A 9,640-nucleotide genomic window follows, 5' to 3' on the forward strand; every position below is an offset into this window, starting at 1 on the left:
ACTTGAAACTTGCACATTGTTAGACTAAAATTGAATGGGCTACAAAACTTCGTACCCAAAAAAATTCTAACACTTCTGAGAAAAAAGTTTGAAAATTAGGTGAAAATTTGTTGAATTTTGTGTAGTCTTTTACAAAGTTGAAAACTTGGGTTTATATGAGTTTTGTTAGAGAATGATATGTATTTTAATTGACAATTCTTAAAAATTAATAATTAAACATAAGTGGCAAGCAATATCACTTTGAAATGGGGGTGCTATTGATATGGCCAATACTGTATGTACATATATACATATATTATTTGATGTCATGCATAAAAGTCAATTGGATGTAATAAAAATTAATTTGCAAATACGTTGCACTTAAAAAAACTAAATCATTTTCGACAATTTTTTTTTACATGATGTTTCAGTTTACGAGTAGACTCCTGGAAAGCTTTTCCTCAGCTTTCATAGCTTTCTATAAATTATATGTAGACGCACACAAAGTAAAAGCTCTCTATACTAGTATTGACAAAGCAAGATCTTTTTGAACACATTTGCATTTCTCACCTCCTCGTTTCAAAGAGCTCTAAAATACACAAAAGCGTACCTCAGCTTTCATATTGTTTGGGATATTTATTCGCTGTTAGGGTTAATAAAAGCTAAATGGCAAGTGTATTAATTTCCATTGCATGTGAGTGCTTAAAAAAAGTTCATTTCAGTAATTCCATTTACCATTTAACTCTTAATAACCTTAACAAAAGAGTTGACTTATTTTATTTTATACATATATGTATGTATTTTTCTGCAGATGCTAAATAAATGTGTGTCAAAATTTTGTTTCTCAATGACGGTCATTTTTAATATGGTTTTACGCCATCTCAATTAATTTTTCCATAGAAATCATTAATGAAAAAGCGATTTTTATTTTTCCGAGTTATAAAGCTTTTTAGAGCGCACGCTCCAGTCGCGGCGCTTCGACGCGTCACTTCGGCTCCTTTTGCTTGAACGAATTAAAATATCATACTGTCACGGCAAATTTAAAAAAATATTCACTTAAATTCGCTATATCTCTAATTTATTTTGTCATGCATCAGTATATTCGAACAGAACTGTGGATGTCTCTTTCTCCTGTTACAGCTCAACCTAATATTGCCGGCGTGAGTTTTTCTACGCACGCACGCAAGTTTTTCACATTTAATTAACCGAAATCAATTTGCGTGCGTGATTTCTCAGAGTTGTATTTCTTTCAAATTTTCAGAAGTTTGTTGAGCAAAATTTGAATCCATAGTCGTGGCAAAATGTCAATTGAGCACAAACGTCAAATCGAAATGTCACGCAAGACAAATCTTGGAATTTGAGTTAGCTTTTTACGCACGCCGTTTGATTTCGGTTAGTACCATACAAGTTGAATGTGCATTAGAAATTTTTGACTATGTTCACGTTGAAAAATTAACTCGAGTTTAACGTTTTGAGTTTATAAACAACTGTCAAGTGTTCTCATTGGGGTGTTAAAAAAACTCAGTTTAATTTGACATTTGTTTGTTTACTTGTTCTTATTCACTATTTGTGTCCAATAGTACAAAGTAGCCGTGGTGTAGAATACCAACCGTTTAGAAAAAAAAGGAGAAAATCTGACTCTATAGAACTTTTCATGCAGGTTTCAACCATACCAAGATTATTCGGCACAAATAAAAATCAAAGCCGATAGGAGGGGTTAAAGTTAAACTTTTATATTTTTTATATTTATAATATCTCGGAAACTATTTGACCGATCACAAAAGTATTGATGCTAATTTAAATATCTTTTAAACGACGTATATATGTGGTATAACCCTTTTTAAAACAAATTTTAAATAAACGTCACCTAAAAAAATTTATAATTATTAATGTTTAAAAAAATCAAAAAAATTAACACTTGTGTACACGGAACGACCTCGCACTATTTCTGATAAAATCCTGCAGTACGGGAACAGGCTAACTGTCGGCAAGTTGGTAGCAGGTTTGAATTATCAAAGACACAAATCAAATTCGGTAAAAAAGGGTTGCATTCGCGTTAACTCCAAATAAAAGTGGTGTTTGAGGCGAGTTAAACGAAAATTATTTGTATGGCAAATGAGTAGTTTGTAAGCATTCAAATTGTGACTTTCCTAAAGATTTGGTAAGGGTTAGACTGAAAAAATACGAAATAATTAACAGCTTCTAAGTAGTTAAATGAAAATAACGCCACCGGTATTACTGAACAATGGACTAAAACGAAAAATGTTGTTATTTCACATAAAGCATCACTAACCTATCGAGAGTTTTTAACTTATGCCAATATTCACGATAATGGTGAGGTATGTGCCCACTCTTCAGTAGTAAGGGTTGCCTACTTCGATTTGTGACAAATACCAAAACGGCGCCCCTGTCAGATTGGGAACAACCAAGCATATATCGATTTGCCACAAAAAAATATGGGTTTTTATAACCCTAATCCGCTATATAACTAAAAACCATGAAATTTTGAGTTGTTCCGTTGTTGCCGAGGCCCCTTTGAGATATTTATTTTTAGAAAAAATTTCAAATAACAGTAATTTTGCTTACCTAATTGCCGGGCAATATGCTTTTTTTTTGTGGTTTCGATCTTCGGATATTTCGCATAAGTGCAGAATACGGACCATTTAGCTATCAGAAAACGAAAAGCTGGGCGCGGTCCGCCCTGTTTTCTTATTTTAATGGTATAAAGATTTCTCGATGCAAACTTATACATTTTGCAGGTGTTAGGGAGGGGCCGACAAGGGTTTGTTTTTTTTTAAATAATCTGCATAGTATGTACTGAAAACATGATGTTGTATATCAAATGAAAGCTTGATTCATATACTGTTTAATTATACCAATTTTTCCGTTTTAAATTTTTCGAGATAGGCTTATTAAATTTTCGAAAATTCCGCCTTCGCTCCGAAAATATAAGTTTGTGCAAAAAAATTTTATACCATTCGTTTTTTGTCCTAGCTTAACGGTCAGTATTCTGCACCTTTTCCTTCTAATTTTTTCTTCATCTGTAAACCTAACTTAAAAATACAAGAAAACGAATGCATACAAGTGTACTCGATCTCCATAGTCAAATTCCTTCGCCGGAGCTACGTGTGGAGATTTACTGAATTATGTATCGTAAAATTTCAGAGCACTCGGAAAATATTTTGAAGGATTATGAAACTGGACAATAATACTCAGTACTCAGCTTCGACGAAAATGTAAGTATATATGTTTAGGATACTTTTCCGCATTAGTTTTCTTATATTTTTAAGTTATTTATTTAATTGGAATTGAAAAAGCATCAAAATTTTAGCAGCGGAAACTTTTGCTCAATTCGCAATTATTCGCAAACAAGAGCCAATCTGAAAAACAGGGGGCATATCCGGACTCATCGATCTAAATTCAGTATATTTTGCTTTGCTGCCGTTAGCTTAAGTGCACGTTTAAAATACCTACCCCAAAATCAGCATCAGCAGCATTATTTTTAACATCTATAAGGAAACTGCTCCGATAGATGCATTCAACATACCTACACATTAGCAATACTTTCCTTAAAAATTGCGCAACTATTATCAATGATCACCGAAAGTATTAAGTTAACCTGCACTGGCTCTACACTTACCCTAATATAAACCAGGTGGCAAGGTTAAGAAAGCTACTGTCCAAGCAACCGTCCACGCTTATGTTAATACCAAGAAACGATGATAAATGGACTGAAAGCTGCGAAGAATCGCTGCAGGTCCTAATCGATATGCACTTTCCAGGATTCATAGACGTGACAGACATGGAATCTGGAATAAAAAACGTGAATGACAACCCACCCAACATTATTACAACAAGCAAGATGGGAAATAAACAGTTTTGATCCATTTAAGTCGCCTAGAACGGATGGAATTTTTCCGGTCATGATTCAGAAGGGCACTCACGTGTGTTCATACCCAAGGCAGGTAAGGCCAACCCTATATACTAGTAAGAATACAGACCCATCAGCTTAACTTCATTCCTCCTAAAAACACTCGAGAAAATCCTAGACACACACATAAGGGGCAGCATAATGCAAGGCAGCCTATCAAAAGCGCAACACGCATATACAAAAGGAAGATCGACAGAGACTGCATTGCATGCTCTAGTAACTAATGTAGAAAAAACGCTGGAACACAAGGATTACGCTTTTGATGTGTTCTTAGATGTCGGCGGAGCTTTTAACAACGTATCAAGAGAAGCTATTCTAGGTAGCCTGCAAGCAAACAACGTTGGAACCTGCTATTCTTCTATGGATAAAAACCCATTTAGGCTGTAGACTAATTAGAGCAGAATGGGGTGAAGCCAGGCTAACTAAGAAGGCGGTGAAGGGCACACCACAGAGAGGGGTGCTCTCACCGCTCCTATGGCTACTTGTGGTAAACGACCTACTAAATAAATTTGAACGGAGGGCACTCAAGCTAGTTGCATATGCTGATGACATTGCATTAATGGTGACCGGAAAATACCTTGATACCACAAGTGATATAATGAATGGAAGTCTCAATACTATACGCCAATGGACTACTCGCGCAGGTTAAGGGAATAATGCAGATAAAACGGACATGCTACTTTTTACAAGAAAGTACAAGATTCCTGCGTGGAAGTTCCCTAAACTGAACGACACTCAACTCAAACCAAAGGACCACACCATGTACCTTGGAGTAATCCTGGACTGCAAACTGCTGTGGAGGTGCAATGTGGAGGACAGAGTGAAGAAAGCGAGTAATGCCCTCTTTGCATGCAAAAAGATGCTAGGTGTTACTTGTGGCCTATCCCCTGCCCTAACGAATTGGTGATACACAGAAGCAGTGAAGCCAATACTACTCTATAGCGCTCTGGTGTGGTGGACCGCGACAGAAAGGAGCACTTATTTTAAGACAATGGAGAGTATTCAGCGTCTCTCTCTCTTGTGTACAAAAGGAGCATTGATTTCCACTCTAACGGCTGCACTGAAAAAAAAATCTCAATATAACACCTATTGACCTTGCGGCAAAGAGCCTTGCTGCTAAGTCCGCTGGGAGACTGATTGAAACAGGGGAGTTAAAGCAAAGAAACACTGGCCACAGCTCAATAGCCAAAGGGCATGTAGCCATCACGGACTACACGGTACATTGCTATAACTGGGATAAGGAGTTTCGGGTTACTATCGAAGAAAACGGCTGGCGTAGGGGCATGAAGCCTAGCCGGAAGACATTTAACTTCTTCACCGACGGCTCAAAAATGAATGATGGAGTAGGAGCGGGAGTGTACTGCTCAGAACTTAGTGTTCGTCGGCCCATCAAGCTGCCGGATCACAGCAGTATATTCCAGGCAGAGGTTTTCGTAGTGGGAAAAGCCGCTGAGCTAGCCTACTCAATGACTGAAAACAACTCTATAGTTAACATATGGGCGAATCCCAGAAATAGTCAACCAAAATCGCAAAAAATGCACGCCATTCAAACGCTCTTGTTTTTGTGTCAAAAAAAGCATAGTACAACATGTTCTTATTTCACATTTCTTTTCACATTTATTTAAAAAATCTGAATTGCCCATCTTCTTGTAACAAAGCTCTAAATAGCATTGGTCATAAGCACTATATCTTTTAATAAAATATCGCTTTAAAAAAGCATATTTTTCGACGGAAAAAAAGAGTAAGGTCCATAACGGAACGTCCCGAATGCACATATACAATTGTTTTAAAGTTAATCCAACCTTTAATTTGCTTTTATATCACATTTTCTAAACTTCATTATTTTCTCTTCAAACTATTTTTGTAGATTGCACTCTCCAGGCATGACAATTTGCGCAAATCGGTTGACTTTGATGGTCATATCAAAATCGCTTCCTTTTCCAGTAACGTCCGAACATAAATATCGAAGGCAAATACACCGACATTAACGCAAATTCAAATTTCCATTATTTTGTTCTCATAAGTACTGCTATAAACCTTCCCTTATACCACAAAAAATTTTTAACTTATAATATTTTTGTCGGCAAAAAAGTTAAAAGAAACGTCCGAACGTAACGTTGGCAATACTAGGATTTGCCGATATACGTATGTAGATAGTCAAGCAGCGATTAAGGCTATAAGCTCATACCAATTTACGTCACAAAATGCCCTTACAAGCAGGGAAGCCATATATAGGGCAGCAGCAACCAGGCGGCTGCATATTTATTGAGTACCCGGCCACAAGGGCATTTCAGGTAACGAAATTGTGGATGAGATTGCCAAAGCGGAATCCATTTGGTTCTAGAACAAGATAATAACATTCCGAAACCGCTTAAAAATCTTTATAATGAAATAGACCAGAGGGTGAAAAAGCAGACCATATCGAGATGGAATGCGCTAAACACCTGTAAAATCTCTAAAGTCATGTGCAGACTGAAAAACGGGACACAAACCCGGTTTATACTATCGCTGGCACGAAGAGAATGCAGAACTATGATAGGTATCTTAACAGGATATAACGTGGACGGGACGGGAACAAGGGAGACCCTAGAACACGTCCTATGCCATTATCCTGCTGTATCAAAAACGCGATTGAAATACCTCGGAGCTCCAGAGTTTAATAATCTTGAAGACGTGACAACACTTGAGCTTCAAGCACTGCTAAAATTCTCAAAAAACTGAACCTCTATCCCCATCTGGCATCACTAGAATATCCTAACCTAACCAGTGTTGCCGTTTTAACCTATTTTTTAAAGGAATTAAGGCTACCACTAAAAATTACTCCCGGCAAAACTGAACCTAATATACCCTAATTTTACAAGCTTTTATTTATTTTGCTATCGTTTTATCTAGTTATATACATAGATAATTTGATACCATTCGGAAAAAATTTCGCTTACAGTAATTTCTACATTATTTGGTTTGATAGGGATTCGGATACCATCGACATTAAATTAGTAAAGAAAATTCGCGTAAGTGTTTTTTTTCGGTTAAGTGCACAAGTGCTTCGTAAATATACTGTATGTCCTAGAAATATGAATGCCTTTTATGACTTTTTATGAAAAAGCTTTTTTTGTCCGATATCTATATTAGTCACGAAAATTATACTAAAGGCTTGTTTTTTTACACGCATACGTATCTGCGCTTAAAATTTGTATGGAGCTGTAAGCGGCAAACTTGTATGTGTGCTTATGAATAGTTGTCTACAAAATCACAATTACTTGTTTTTAAATCGGAATTGTCAATGCTTGTTTTTTACACGTTAAGCGTAGATGTATACAAGGTACATCATGTGGTACAATAATTACAGGTATTGTTTCCCTGAGAGCGCATATTCCGATCTGCCTTATTTGAAAAATATCATTGTTGCCCACACGAAAAGGTTTACTGTAAGCGAGAAGGGACATTTCTATTCACCATATACTATATATGTCCATGTATTTTTTTAAACAAACCCTCTTGCAAAGAACTTATTTAATTTGCAAAAGCCGAAAAATAAACATTTGCTTAGTAAACAAATCAAACATTTTTATAGCTCAATTTATTTCAAACGTTTTTCCTTGTTTTTTGAAAATTATAAAAATTCAATTGAGAGAAAACCAAAAGCAAAGCCAGCTAAAAGTAAAAGAATCAACATTGAAATGCGTCAAAATGAAAATAAGGTAACACGAATTTCGATGTGAAGCAAAACTCTCTGGGAAGACAATACCTTTAATAATTGTACCATGAAGGCATGCATGGTACAATGCATGATACAAATATTTCTGTGTTCGTATGGAAAAGTAGCTTATGTCGAAAGGCTGGCTTTAGTATAAATCGGCATTCGCAGCATACGATTGCGAATGACTCACTGGCGCTGAGCTGTTGTAGAACTTTCGGCAAATAAACGTGCAAGAAGTAGTTCCGATACTAGCAAGTCAATATTCTTATTAAGTCTCATCAAAAAATTCCTTGCCGTTTAAAGAGTAAAGGGAATGCCGCATTATACTAAAGCCAGCCTTTCGACATAAGCTACTTTTCCATATGAACACAGATTTAAAGGTAGTTTCACTTCTTCTTCTTACCCGCCATTGCTCCCATTTGACGTAAACCGTGCTTTTGACGTTTTCTTTTAAATGGAAGCTACCATATTCTTTGAAGGAATTAAAAAAAGTGGTTTTTTACTTAAAAAAATTATTTCAAAAATTGTTTCAAGGAATATATTTTGCGCATCATTTTATAGCGAGCTTTTAGTGGTTTATTTCTAAAATTAATTATAAAACGGAAGGCAAGTAAAATACTCCTATTACATTGCGTAATGCACATAGATCATCTATTTGTTACTACACACTTATTAACAGCTATGCTAATACGATGCATTAAGTAAATTTACCTTGCGTGTTGTTATTTTTTAATGCATAAAAAATTCCTTTAAAAAATAATACAATTTCCAAAACAATAATTTGTTAAGGTGGCAGTAATACTCGAGCAATTTACGAAAAGTATAAACGTCATAAGTACAGTTTATGTAAAAAAATTTCAAAGTGAAACTACCTTTTTTTTGTATCATGGGCACAATCATGGTGGAATAATACAAGGTGTTGGATATTGACAGCGTTCTCGCTCTAATCCGCCATCTTGGCTCCCTTAGCTATATCGGTGTTTCCCTCTTGAAAAAACTACATTTTATCGCCTTTAAAAAAGTACTAAACTACCTCATTCCCTATTCCAAAACTGATTTGCAATCACTGAACAATTCTTTGACATTTACTCTATTCTTATCGTTGGCAACTGAAAATTAAATTAGAAATTTCAACATTAATTCGGCAAAAAAACATCCGTTTAGAGTTCTCCCCAAGGATTTGTAGTTATTTTGGTCGGTGCTTCCTTCCGCTGCAATTCCGTCTGTGGTTCACTGCCACTGGCCTTGCTTTTTCAACGATATAACTGTTTTCTTGGTAAGTTTAGATGGAAGATTTACCCAAGAACTACGTACTTAACTATGCATCTATTCCCCAGTGATTTTTGCTGCTGCAATCCCGTCTGTGGTTCACTGCCACTGGCCCTGCTTTTCCAACGATATAACTGTTTTTTTGGTAACTTCTACCGCTAAGACTTTGTTGCTTTTTCCCTTTTCCCTAAAACATAATAGTGCTACAAAGCTCAATAACAATATGGAAACAAATGTTAATAAGCCACAATAATATTGACAATAAATAAGATTTCACTACGATTGAATTTTCTATTAGTAACAGGGTAGTTATAGTGAATGTTTTATTCGATAACTAAAACTATATTTGATGTTTGTAGCGATAAAAATATGCCTAAATCAGCCAAATACCCTATGTGGGTCGGCTGAATCAGTAAAACGTGACAGTAGTTGACTTTTGAGGTTAATATATCGGTCTTGAGTTGGTAAGGTTTTTAAAACATCCGCAGCTTCCTTTAAAGCATCGCTGCTAATTGCTGAGAGGACCAGATTATATTTACCGACATAAGATGTGGTCTTGTACGACTGAAAGGTGGCCTCAATTTGTAGAAACTATTTGTCTGGCATCTCAGTTCAGAACGGTCGCAGCTTGCATTGCGATGTAAGCTCCACATCTTTAGCTGGCATTTTGTTCGATGAAATATTCTCCCCATCCGTCGATGCGCCCTTTTGTCGATTCCGTCATGTAACGACTCGGGGTCACCACTAATTTTTTGGTTTTG

The 9,640-nt window shown here is 36.0% G+C and overlaps 1 long non-coding RNA gene across 1 annotated transcript; it reads left to right on the top strand.

The window, feature by feature from the left end:
* Positions 1-8,513: 8,513 nt before the first annotated feature.
* LOC118750720 lies at positions 8,514-9,404 on the top strand. Its single transcript, XR_004994424.1, has 2 exons — positions 8,514-8,886; positions 8,948-9,404. It is a non-coding gene; the product is annotated as an uncharacterized LOC118750720 (long non-coding RNA).
* Positions 9,405-9,640: the final 236 nt, after the last annotated feature.

This window comes from Rhagoletis pomonella, unplaced genomic scaffold (genome assembly GCF_013731165.1).
Source record: "Rhagoletis pomonella isolate Grant_MI unplaced genomic scaffold, Rhpom_1.0 Rhpom_scaffold_00370, whole genome shotgun sequence".
Lineage (NCBI taxonomy): Eukaryota > Metazoa > Arthropoda > Insecta > Diptera > Tephritidae > Rhagoletis > Rhagoletis pomonella.